We start from the raw sequence: 13640 nt of genomic DNA on the forward strand, positions 1-13640 counted from the left end.
TATACATTTTTAAGACATTTCTATTCCACCATTTTTACCAGCTATTTTATTTTATAACTTTTCTAAAATTATTTCAGTTCTGCATATGTTGCCTTCCTATCTCCTAGCAAGCAGAAACTGTGACTAGTATTTTTTTAATGCTATTGCACACTTAATAGACTACAGCATAGTGTAAACATAGCTTTTAGGAAACCAAAAAAGGCATGTGACTTGCTCTATTGTGGTATTCACATTATTGAATAATAATATTGGTCTAGAGCTGAGCCTGAAATATTTCCAAGGTATCCTGTGTCCCCCAAACTGTTTTCCAAGAAATCCTAGTCCTTAGAGGCTTTCTGTTATTAAATAGCTGCATGGTCAGAAATTTGGGGGAAATATGCATGCTGTGTTCCCCTATTGAGTATTCTTCATGCACTCTAGTACACTAAAATTTCTGTAAAGTCTGACAGTAAAGAACATTTTAGTATTTTTTTAAAATATATTTTTATTGATTTCAGAGAGGAAGGGAGAGAGATGGAAATAACAATGATGAGAGAGAATCATTGATTGGCTGCCTCCTGCACACCCCCTACTGGGGATCAAGACCGCAACCCGGGCATGTGCCCTTGACCAGAATCAAACCTGGGACCCTTCAGCCCACAGGCTGATGCTCTACCCACTAAGCCAAACCAGCTAGGGCCATTTTAGTATTTTTAACTCGCAGTCTCTCAAGTTCTATAATTCTCTCAATTATTTATTTTTCCCATGATATTTATTAACACCCTTTAGATCTAATTTTTAGGAGAATATGTTTTGTACATGCTGCTCTAGGAAAAGAGAACCAATTATTTACCTGGATGGAAGGGAGTGATGGGGGTCTGATCCATGTTTAAGATTTCCCCTTTAAAAAATAATTTCAAGCAATCCAGAATTATTAGTAGGATCCCCGAAACTAATCCATCAACAAATCAGGCCCAAAGGAGGGGTAGTAGGGTAAGTTAGGATGACTCTTCTTTTTTTGTTGTTATAAAATATACATAACCTAAAAGTTAACATTTTTAAATGTACAGTTCAGTGGCATAAAGTAAATTGACATTACTGTGTGATCATCACCACCATCCATCTCCAGAACTTTTCCAGCTTTCCAATCTGAGACTTTATGTCCATTACACAATAATCCCCATTCCCCCTTGACCTCCCTCAGCCCCTGGTAACCACTGCGCTGCCTTCTGCCTCTATGAATTTGTTTATTCTAGGATCTATACAAGTGGAATCATACAATATTTGTTCTTTTGTGTCTGATGTTTCACTTAGTATAGTGTTTTCAGGACAACTCATTTTTAAAAGAGGTGACCCAAAGTCCACTAAAAAAAAAAAAGAAAAGAAAAAAATCTCACACGACAAGAATTACAAGCAAGAAGACAAGCAATACAAATCTCAATGTGAAACACAGACAGATATAAGGGCATCAAAGCCCTCCTCGAGAGGGTAATCCTCTAATATAAAGGCAGAGCGTATACCGCTTCCTGTTATGCAAAACTAATCAACATCACCCAAAGCTTCCAAAGGCATTGCTTATGTTTAATTATCCAGAGTACGTCAAACATCACAAAAGCCACTGAAGCTGCTGTCCAAGATCTCCCATCAAAGAGAGTACAGGCTGAGGATCCTGCTTTCATTTGTCCCATATGGTTTACCTTTCAGGCCGTGAATAGCAGAGCAGAACCTGATGAGCACTCAGATATCAAAGACAAAAGAAGACTGTGTTGTTGCCCCGGGAAACTCTCACAGGGAAAAAAACAGAAAAAGTAAGTGTGCTTGTGGTACAGCAGGAAGCTGAGAAACAGGGAAAGTATTAAGGTGTATCTTTGTTATCTTCTCCCTGTCTCCTGAAATCATATTGTTTTAAACCCAAATCACTGTACAACTAGGCAACTGTGAAGCTGGTGCTAGTCTCACCTTGTTCCTAACACTCTAACTCCCACCTCCTATGTCTCCCCCACTAAACCATCGCTCACATGGCTGCCAAATAATTTCCGTATAAAGCATCGTCATGGTAGTTTTCCTTTGCTGCAAAATTTCTACTCCTCTAGTAGGCCCCCATTGTCTGACAATTAAGTTCGACATTCATGATCCTCCATCCCAGAGCTAATTGTTTAATTTCTCTGAGCCTGAGAAGGGAAAATAATGATGTGTATGTGCCTAGATGTGTTGTATAGATTACATGCGATAATACGGATGAAACAGAATAGTTCTGGACACTGTCAACAGCACCTAGTCTGTGGTGACTAGTTCAGAGTATCACACACAACGTGACATGGATCACTCAACAATGTCTTCTGGATGAAAGAATCAGTTGAAATTAAAGAATAATATGGCAAAATGAAAGAGTCTTGTGTTCAACACACGATACCCTATTAAAATTGAAAAATGTCAAACTATTTAGGGATGTCTAGCATGTTTATGAATTACGAAAGGGTATAAAATGTTAAAGTGGTCACTTTTTGCTTTTAATAATAAATTGAGAGATTTGAAGATGGCAGCATAGGTAAACACCTGTACTCGCCACCTCCCACAGCACATCAAAATTACAACTAAAATACAAAACAACCATCATCCAGAACCACTGGAAAGCTGGCTGAATGGATGTCCTACAACCAGAGAAGAAGAAAGCACACTGAGACTGTAGGAGGTACAGAGGTGTGGAACGGGCTGGTCCGGCACCCACATGTGCGGCTTTTTTAATCAGGAGGGAGATTGTCTCTGTGGAGGCCTCCTGGAGGAGCAAGAGGTCCCAGCCCCACACCAGATCCCCAGCCCAGGGTCCCAGAGCTTGGAAAAGAAGCCCCTAGGGCAGTAAGAGCTACAGGCTGTGAAAACCAGTGCAGATTGGGGCTGAGTGAGACAGAGGCAGCTGGAGACCCAGCTGTTTCTCTTAAAAGGCCAGCACCATGAACTGAACTTACAAGGTCTGCTTCCTCTGAGCTCTAGCACCAGGGCAAGGCTCTGGGGAACACAGACACATATGTAGAGGAACTGGATTCTCTGGCATCGGCAGGAACTTGGGGGCGGCTCTCTCCCAGATGGAGGTGCTCTCAGGGATCATTCTCCCTGTGCTAGGACCTCCCCAGTCGCAGGGCTGACTGGCAGCCATTTCTGTTTACTCCACCCTGGTGATTCCCTAAGAACCCTCCTCATCCAATTTACAGCCCCACCCAACCTGCATGCAGAAGCTTTTGCATATGAATGGCCTTTCCTTGCTCAGGGTAAAATTTCTCAAACAAGCTGCAGCTGGGTCAGGGAGTCCCAAACCTATCAATAAAAAAAGCCCAACACCTGGCACCAGCACCAGCCTGCCTTGCTTCATAGCTGGACCTCATCTGGGCACTTTCAAACCTGATACAAAGAGGAAGAATCTGCAGATCTCTCTATAGCTCCTGTTGGGTGGCTCTGGGCAGTGGCTAACTTTGCACCTCCCTGGAGACCCAAGAGCCAGTGTACCCAGTGGTCAGTGTCAGACCATACCAGATTACAACTCTACACATCCATAAGCAACACACTCAAGGGGAAGACTCAGTGAGCACCAAAGCCCCACTGAAGCAAGTCCTGCTCCATAAGGGTGTCTCCTGCACAGCAGCTTTCCCACTATAGTGGCAGCTGGTCCTCACAGCCAATTGGCCTGGAGGTCAATTCCTCCAAGTGACACCAACAGCAATCAAGTCTCAACTACAGTAGGACTGTGCTCACAGCTCACAAAGGGGTGTACCTAGAGCTCCCAGCTCAGGTGACTGGGGAGGCTGAGCCACTGGGCCCTATAGAACACCTACTACATAAGGCCACTCTACCAACTCAAGGAGACATAGCAGCTCTACCCAATACATAGAAACAAACACAGGGAAGCAGCCAAAATGCAGAGACAATGAAACATGTCACAAAGGAAAGAAATGGAAGAAAGCAAACTACTGGATATAGAATTCAAAACCACACTTATAAGGTTACTCAAGAAGCTTCTGGAAACCTCCAAAAAAATGGAGAAGGACCAGTCAGAAATTAAGCATACATTGACTGAAATAAAGAATAATATACAGGGATTCAACAGTAACGTGGAGGATTCTGAGAATCAAATCAACAATTTGACATATGAGGAAGCAAAAAACACCCAACCAGAAGAGCAAAAGAAAAAATAATCTAAAAATATGAAGATAGTATAAGAAGCCTCTGGGCAAACTTCAAGCATACTAACATTTGCATTATGGGGGTGCCAGAAGAAGAGAGCAAGAGCAAGATATTGAAAATCTATTTGATGAAATAATGACAGAAAACTTCCCCTACCTGGTGAAAGAAACAGACTTACAAGTCCAGGAAGCACAGAGAGTCCCAAACAAGAGGAACTCACCGAGGGCCACACCAAGACACATCATAATTAAAATGCCAAGGGCTAAAGACAAAGAGAGAATCTTAAAAGCAGCAAGAGAAAAGCAGAGAGTTACCTACAAGGGAATGCCCATATGACTGTCAGCTGATTTCTCAACAGAAACTATGCAGGCCAGAAGGGAGTGGCAAGAAATATTCAAACTTATAAATAGCAAGGACCTACAACTAAGATTACTCTACCCAGAAGAGCTATCATTTAGAATTGAAGATCAGATAAAGAGCTTCACAGACAAGAAAAAGCTGCTTCCCTGTGTTTGTTCATCACCACCAAACCAGTATTATATGAAATGTTGAACAGTATTCTTTAAGAAGAGGAAGGAGAAGAAAAAGAAAACGATCAAAAATATGAACGATAAAATGGCAATAAATACATACCTATCAACAATTTGATCTAAAAATCAAAATAAACGAATAAAAAATCTAATGAACAGAATAAACTTGTGAATACAACAGAATCAGAGGCATGGAAACGGAACAAACTGACAATTCTCAGAGGGAAGAGGGATGGGGGGCGGGAAGAGATTAAGCAAAGATCTTATGTGCAAATATGCATTATCTATGGACCCAGAAAATAGGGTGGTGAAGGCCTGGGGCAGGGTGGGAACGGGGTGCAGGGGGGCAATAAGGGGAAAAAAGAGGTTCATCTTTATTTGTATGCTTATGCAAGCCCTACACCACATCTCTGCAAATTGCTCTATCACAGAATTATGAACACTACCCAGCCAGAGCTCAGCCACTCTGCACCCTCACCAGAGAGGAAGCCTGGTTTTCCCCTGGGACACAAAATCCTTCTTAAAGGCTTCCAGTGAAAGTGAACAGACCCCTAAGACATTAACAAAGAAAAAGGATTCACATACATTTCAGTGTCCAAATTTGCCAAGCAATCACCTCCCTTACCCATCTCTTACTTTCATAATTTTTTGTTTGTTTAGTTTTGTTGTTTTAAGTTCTTTTTATAAATTTGCATCAACCTCCTCCATCATGGTTACTCTTGTCCATCGGCCTACAGGCTCCTCTCTCATATTCCTGGATTTTTGTAGGCATATCTCCTTGCCTTGGGTCTTTGTGAATAGATTTTAAACCACCATTTGGACTAGAAAATAGAAAAAAAGTAATGTATAACAGCAAAAGAAGAGTAAAAACAGATACACCAAGGATGCCTCCTGGTCTCTGTAGAGCTATAGAGCATGGCCGCCCTCCAAAGACCACGCAGATAGATTTCCTGTTGTTAGAGTCACAAGAGACCCTGGCATCCTTCTCTTTTAACTCCAGTTGGTTCAAATTGAGTTTCTATTCTAACAGAACAACCCTTTTCATGTGTTATTCACCTAAAGTCAGAAAAAGTTACACCTTCCATGTGAATGTGGCCTTCATTTAAGGCATGAAATCAATATCTTATGCTGTCTTTGCCTCATTTTTTATTTTAGCAAAATGAGAAGTTGTACTGACCTGCTTCCCGGAACTATCGGAAAGAACCACTAATCAATCAGCACATTGTGTCTTAAAGAAATGTAGTGAACATCCCCCACACTGTGTGGCTCAGTGGTCTTTCATGAACACCAGTAAGTACTCTAATGAGAACATCTCTCATTAGCTATTTGATTTAGGGCAGGGGGAAATCCCACTAGTATTGGATTCACATTTGACTGACTCTCCTAACTCTGTGGCAAGTATAAAAGGATCAGTGATTATCTGCAGCTCAAGCTCAAGACTTGGGTGATTGAACCTAGATTGGGATGTTGAATATCAGAGACCCAAGTAATTACATATCCATAGGCTCATCTAACTTAGCTATTCTGGTCCCAGCTAGAGTAAATATCTTATTTTAAGTGCTCTCTATAATTAGTTGCTACTCTCATATCTTTGATGCATCTGTTTTCTTTCTAATTTTGAACCATCAGCCTTAATTCCCTGATGTGTATGTATTTATTTTTAAACTATTCAAATAAACACTTTACAGATGGCCTGATTCTTGAAACCCTTCACTTTCTCTTAAATAGTAAAACTTTGTTATCGTTCCACCCTGACTATCTGAAAATGTAACTAAGGTATATGACAACTGATCGTCTTTGCATGGTCTCTCTTCAAATTTGACTCGTGATAATCTGACCCCTGATAAAAATACAGAGCAACACGAAAAATAAAAAAATAAAATGAAGCTCCGTTTGATTTCATAGCCAACCAATCAAATTAAAGCCTCTATGTTCCCTTTCTCTGATTTATCTTCCAAGGAGGATTCGGCTATCTTGGTGAAACAGCCACTAATTTGGATTTTATCTGATTTAAGAGTCTCCATGTAGCTCCCAGGTGACAAAGATGTATGATCTTTGGATATTCATTCTAAAAGAAAAAAAAATACAATGTAAAAGAATTTTGATTGAGCTTGCGGTGGATCATGCTGCTCCTAACTGATGGAGGATGTATCCCATCAGCAACCACCCTCCCCTCCCCCATCCCTTCTCTTAGTGATGTATGGCTCCAACAATCTGCTCCCTCCACTTTCTCTCATGGATTGTGTCCCCCTGGAAGCAGCCATGTTTGCTGAAGCTGAAATGTCATAATGATGGATCACAACCAGACTCTCCATTTGGGGCTAGATGCCTGCGATCTGTCATTACGTGCAAATTTGCTTCTCAACGGATCTGGGAGAGAGCGAGACAAATAAGGAAGATGAAATTGCACATTGTTTTATATCCTGGTTTAAGTAAATGAGCACGCGGCCCTACGAGAATCGGGGTCAGATATCCGGGGGCTCAGTGCAGCCTGTGAGTTAGGGAAGTAGGCAGCTAAGGCCCCTCTGAGCCCTCCTTCTTTCCTCCAGATTTTCAGATGCACTATGGCTTAATAAAAAAATAAAAAAAATAAAAAAAAGTAAGGCCACCTGACTCAAACTCTATTTTATATTTGTTTACTTCATGTTTGGACCCTTGACCTGCTCCTTATCTCCTCCAACCCACCCAGATCCTAATCCAAAGATGATGCGCGACTTCATTTCAGACGACACCATTTCAGGCTCCGAAAGGAGCCCTGGAGACACGCTCACTATAGCGACTTTATCTCCAGTGAATATCAAATCATCTTTCAACAAATAAGAGTGAGAAAGACTTTATCAGTTTTATTAAAGCTGTAAATTTTGTTTTTAAAACCTGCCAAAGCCTGTGCTCCCAGAACCCTTGAAGAGCAAATTCACTTTTTTCTCGTTCTTTCTCTGCTGAGTTCTCCAACCAGTCAGACCAATAGAACACCACCCAGCACAGAGCATGCGCGGGAACTGTCCTGTGCGTCATGTGAGAGGCTTCTGTCGGGAGGAATATTTGAGTGGGTGCTGTGCTACAGCTCAGAAAGAACAGCTGCATGTCTATAAACGGGCAGGCGTGGCTCAGTGGTTGAGTATCAACCTATGAACCAGAAAGTCATGATTCGATTCCCGGTCAGATTGTGGGCTCAATCCTCAGTGGGGGGCATGCAGGAGGCAGCCAATCAATGATTCTCTTTCATCATTGATGTTTCTATCTCTCTCTCCCTCTCCCTTCCTCTCTGATATCAATAAAAATTTATTTATTTAAAAAAGAGAGAGAGAACTGCAGGCCAGGAGGACAGTTGGTGGCTCTGGTCTCACAGACATGTGACAGCTACTTTGAATGGCTTGACGTTATCTACCAGGGAACCCCAAAATGTGCGTTATCTCCCCAGTCCTTGTTGTGACCTCCTTCTCCACCTTCTGTACCATGACCCTTCCTCAGCCTGGCCTGGATCCCCCACCACAAACCAGCTCTCCGAGTCACTTGCAGAAAGTAACACTAAAGGCAGAGACGTTGGCCTGTTTGCTGCATATTAGAGCTTACAATGTGTCTGGTAGGCACTCAATAAATATAGGGTGTTCCGAAAAAAGTATATACGCACATTTTGAATAATTATAAAGGCACTGTTTATTAAAATTAATTTCATTTTCAAAATTGAGCTATTAGCTGTTAAAGTGTATATACATTTTCTTGGGACACCCTGTATTTGTCAAGTGAATGATTGAATGGGGGTCAGATCTCCCATTCAATCATTCAAACCAGGTTACATTTTTTACAGTATCAATCGAAGTCACTACTAGGTATTACGCTAGAAAATTACATGATCAGCCCGGCAGGCAAGGCTCAGTGGTTGAACGTCAGCCTATGAACCAGGCGGTCACAATTCAATTCCAGGTCAGGGCACGTTTTCCTGATTGTGGGCTCAATCCTCAGTGTGGGGCAGGTAGGAGGCAGTTGAGCAATGATTCTCTCTCATCATTGATGTTTCTACCTCTCTCCCTCTCCCTTCCTCTCTGAAATCAATATATATAGATTATATGATCAGATTCCATTTGAAAAAATGACACAGGTGGCAGAGTACAGAAAGGCAGAGTGGAATGCTGGAAGAACATTAGGAAGCGATTGACCCTAGTCTAGGTCAGAGCTGAAAGCACAGCTTGGGGGGTAACGATATGGAAGTAATTTGACAGAGTTTTAGGAGGAAGAATTAAGATGTGGCTAAGGCTCAGGTGTGGGTGGCAGAGTAGAAGGGTCTAAAGCTGGAGCAACTAGTGTTAGATGGCGGTGCTATTGATCAGATGCAGTAACAGCAGAAGAGTGGGTTTTACAGGGAAGTCTGTGGTGGTGGTGGTGGTGGTGGTGGGTGTAAAATTATGAAAACTGTGGATATCCCAATAGAGAAATCTGGTAGATAATTGATTACTCAGGCCAGGAGCTAGGAGAGAAGCCTCTCCTAGCAATGCAAGCACAGTTGGGTATTTACAACTTGTGGCCCACAGGCCAAAACCTGCCCACACACTTGTTGAAACAGCTCAATATTTTAAAATTTTTTGTTAGCTGAAAACTTTTTAAAATGCACAGAAAATCCAAATTTTTCAACTTTTAAACAAAAAGTTGAAAATCTAGTGAGGTTAAATCCACATTCCCTGACTTTCCCCTTGGATGGGAATGTTCTTTCCGGTTCACCATGGAAGCTTATTCTATGTGGTCTCCCTGCTAAGATTTTCAGGTACTACCATCATGAAGTGTGTTTGTTCTTCTTAGTGAAGAGCTAAGTGAAATGTGAAATCTCTCTTATGCCACCATCTCTGTTGGAAAATGAAAGCTACTAAGAGGACTGAGTATTTCATGGGGGAAAAAATCTTACACTTCTCTCATATTGTATCATCTGTCTAGCACCTAAAGACACTTGAAGTTGTGACCTCCTGACATAGTTTCAAGAGATCATTTGAGTTACTGTCATGAGATCTGGCTTGGAGATTCATTGCCCAGAAATTCAGCAGCAGATGGTCCACTCTTATGAGGCTGCAGTGGTGTGGGGTTCCGATTCTATTCTTCATTCGTCTTTATAGCTTGGGTGCCATAGCAAACTGTTTTTACATTTTCGTTAAACTGGTGGTAAGTAATTTACTATAATAAAATTATGTGTATTGATATTCTTTACTGATGATATTGATGAGTGCAGAATAGACTGTTACTTGAGAAAGACGCAGGAAAGCACTAATAGTGAGCTAATATTAGGTCATGCTGCTTTTAGCAATTCCAGGCCTTGTGAACTTCCAAGAAATGTCATTATCAAGAAATGTGGCAAAGACCGTTTATGAAACTCTAAGGCAGTGGTTCTCGACCTTCCTAACGCTGCGACCCTTTAATATAGTTCCTCATGTTGTGGTGACCCCCAACCATAAAATTATTTTCGTTGCTACTTCATAACTGTAATGTTGCTACTGTTATGAATTGTAATGTAAATATCTGATATGCAGGATGTATTTTCATTGTTACAAATTGAACATAATTAAAGCATAGTGATTAATCACAAAAAATATGTAATTATATGTGTGTTTTCTGATGGACTTAGGCGACCCCTGTGAAAAGGTCGTTCGACCCCCAAAGGGGTCGCAACCCACAGGTTGAGCACCGCTGCTCTAAGGCCTCCTTCGATTGAGCACACCTTATGTGAGGATAAATAATAAAATAGCTTTATTAAAAAAACAACAACACAGAATCTTATTCTGCTTGGGCTCGGGTGCTCATTCAGCCACAAATTTGCTGTCAGTCTTTGGATAAGTTAATTAACTTTTCTAAAAACGAGGGCTGAATAATATACTTCATAGGACTGTGGAAATTAATATGTAATCTTACCTAATAATAGACAAACATGTAAATTAAGCATCCCTCTGCTACGCTCACCAGCCAATCAGGAGAGTATGCAAATTAACCCAACAAAGATGGTGGTTAATTTGCATACGTGGGGTGAAGCGGCAGAGCGAAGACTGAAGTCTCCATCCGGAGCCGCAAAGACGGAAGGCTCTGTACAGAGCCGCGAAGATGGAAGGCTCCGTCCGGAGTGAAGGCCTGGGTCCCGGGTGCCAGAGGAAAACTGGTGCCGGCAGCCAGGGGAAGCGAAGGCCTATTGCACGAATCTCTTCATGCAATGGGCCTCTAGTATGTTTTATAAAGTTATATATAACACTTTACAAACTTTATAGTTATGTTTTCTGAAGAAAACAAAAAAAATATCCTATGTTGAATTTGTCTCATGTTCAAACCAAACTTTCATCAGCTTTCTTCTGGTTTATTAATATTGCAATGATAGTTGAACTCACTGGCAAAACAGAGGCTTTTCATTCGTGTTTGATTTTTAAAAAAACATGTTGGAAAAAGAAGTGTTTTCATATTGAACTGTCTTTTCAGAGACATAATTTTTTGGCTTCCTTTCGGTATCCCTTGATGCTGAATTGATAGCTAATCATTTGATATATTTTTCTGAAAAGCTTGTTCCTCAAAGACTGGAAGTTTGTACAACTTACTAAGAGATGAACAACTAACATTGCAAAGAAAGAACGACTGTCGCTGAAGTGATTTGAGTTGCTAGGGTGCCCTCTTGCGGGGATGTTCTGCCAATGCACCTCACAAATGGATGATGTAATTAATGTGACTATAGGAGGAGGATATTCGCAGGATGAATTCTGCTGCTCTTTATTTAATATATTGAAGAAATTCTTATACGTGGAAGTCATTAACCATGATCCTCTTAACTGATCCAGCAATACAACCAGATTTTGACCTTTATCATAGTTTTGTTTTGTTTTTTCATTTGTGACTATTGGAAATTTGTTGTTAGGAAATAGAGGTTTTTAAAATTATATTTTGATTTGTGTTTCATTTGAGTTTTATAAATACACATATATAAATTATCATTCTGTTACTTTTGAGAGAAGAGGATAGGAACTAATAATTATTACATGGCCACTAAATGCAAGGCAATGGGCTTTATATACGCATATTATTATTTGCTGTGTCAATTAAAATTTTAAGCATTATATTTAATATTTAAGCATTATAAAGTAACTATAAATCTAAGTAACTATAAAGCAACTATGAATCGATACTACTTCTGTCCTCAAAAAGTTGCATCATCCATAGTCAGTAAACAAAGAATCCCGGCACATCTGCTGACCGGTGTGTAGAAGCTGCCTTGGAACCATTGGACCCAGGTGAGGAAACCAGAAACACTGGAGCTCAGATATGAAGGATGGGGACAAGTTCGGCAGTTGGAGGAGGAGGAGGGCAGGACTTTCCTTTCCCAACTAGATCCTGGTTCTTTGTTGTGATCATTAAGATTAGGTGCATGTGCACCTAATAAACCAAAATAGTCTTTTAAAGAAAATAAAAGTTTGCTTCTCGCTCACGTAAGAGAAATCGGATGATGGATAGAGGCTGTTACGGCAGATCTGTGGTATTAGCAGGGACCGGGTTCCTATCTTTCTGGCTCACCATCCAGCCTCCTGCCTTCATGTCCAAGATGGCCCTGGAAGTTTGGGAGCGCCAGCTGTCACAACCCTGCAGCTGTAAGGAGGAAAGGGGAAGAGGCGCAAAAAGGACACCTCCCAACCGAGTCTGCACCCTTTCGGGTGTCTTCTCATGACTCCTAAGCATAGCTCTCATCTTATTGGCTACAGCATAGACACATGGCCACACAGAGCTGCAGGGGCAGCTAAAAATGTCTTTTATTCCGTACTGCAATGTGTACAATTTAAAAGCACCATTCTGTTACTAAGGAAAAGGAGAATAAATGAATGGGCTTCCAGCAGACTCCAAGTTCCAAACTTCCACACACTAGAACTGTCCAGGGAAAATGCTTTAGGAAATTAACAAAAGAATCAATGGAAAGGCAGATGTGGGGTGGAGGGCATCAATGAGGGAAAGGGGGGACGTTTGTAATACTTTCAACAATAAAGCTAAATTTTAAAAAACGAAATCAGTGGATTTGCATTTAGATTAAATAAAAGCAACAGAAATAGGAATGTTTTTAATGACCAAATGAAATACTACAACAAAGAATATTTAGAATATTTTTACATTTGTGTCTCTTACAACCAACACTGAGTATGTTAGTATATTGAGTATGCTCCCTGTGTGTCTGAATTACTTTGTAGCAAATCAATCAAACATATTAGAGAATCTAGAAATGGAATCAAAGAATAAAACCAATTGATATATAGGAAAAAATTGATAAAAACGAAATGTCATGAAATAATGACCACATAGACATACAAAATCCATAACTGAACTTTCTGAGCAAAATCTTTACAGCACAAATCCCAGAAAGCTCATTTTCTTAATATACAAAGGAAATCACCACCAAACAGCAAAAGAAGAGCAACATTAAGGAAAATTGAGAAAAAATGTATAAGCAAGCACTTCACAAAGAAATAAAAACAAACAGCCAAAATATGTAAATACATGCCTTAGGACTTCTGCTTAAATTTCATGAACTGAACACATCATATGATTTTCTCCATTCTTTCCCAAACTCACATTACAATTACAGTAGAGGAATTTTTTAAGGCATACATTTGTAAAGACGAAGAGAATGTGAAATGAGATAGCAGACAAGCGATCACGAAGTTTTAGAATCTTAGAAGCAGTCCGGAGAATGATACCTGAGTTAGAACTGAAACATAAAGCACTTAAGTGCCAATGAGAAGGGACAGGAGAGGTTGGGCAACTGAGAAGAATCGGGACTATTTGTTCTGCCCTGAAAAGACCCAAGAGCTGAAGTACCAAATGCTACCAAAAGTGAAAATACAGGGCAGGTAAGAAATGCAAATCATTCCATTTGCCAAGCATTCCTGTTCACTGGAGAAATAGTGCAAAATAAGGAGGCAAACATGCCTACCCTAATGCAGCTTTATCTTCTAA

Source organism: Myotis daubentonii, chromosome 5, assembly GCF_963259705.1.
Source record: "Myotis daubentonii chromosome 5, mMyoDau2.1, whole genome shotgun sequence".
In the NCBI taxonomy this organism is placed as follows: Eukaryota; Metazoa; Chordata; class Mammalia; order Chiroptera; family Vespertilionidae; genus Myotis; species Myotis daubentonii.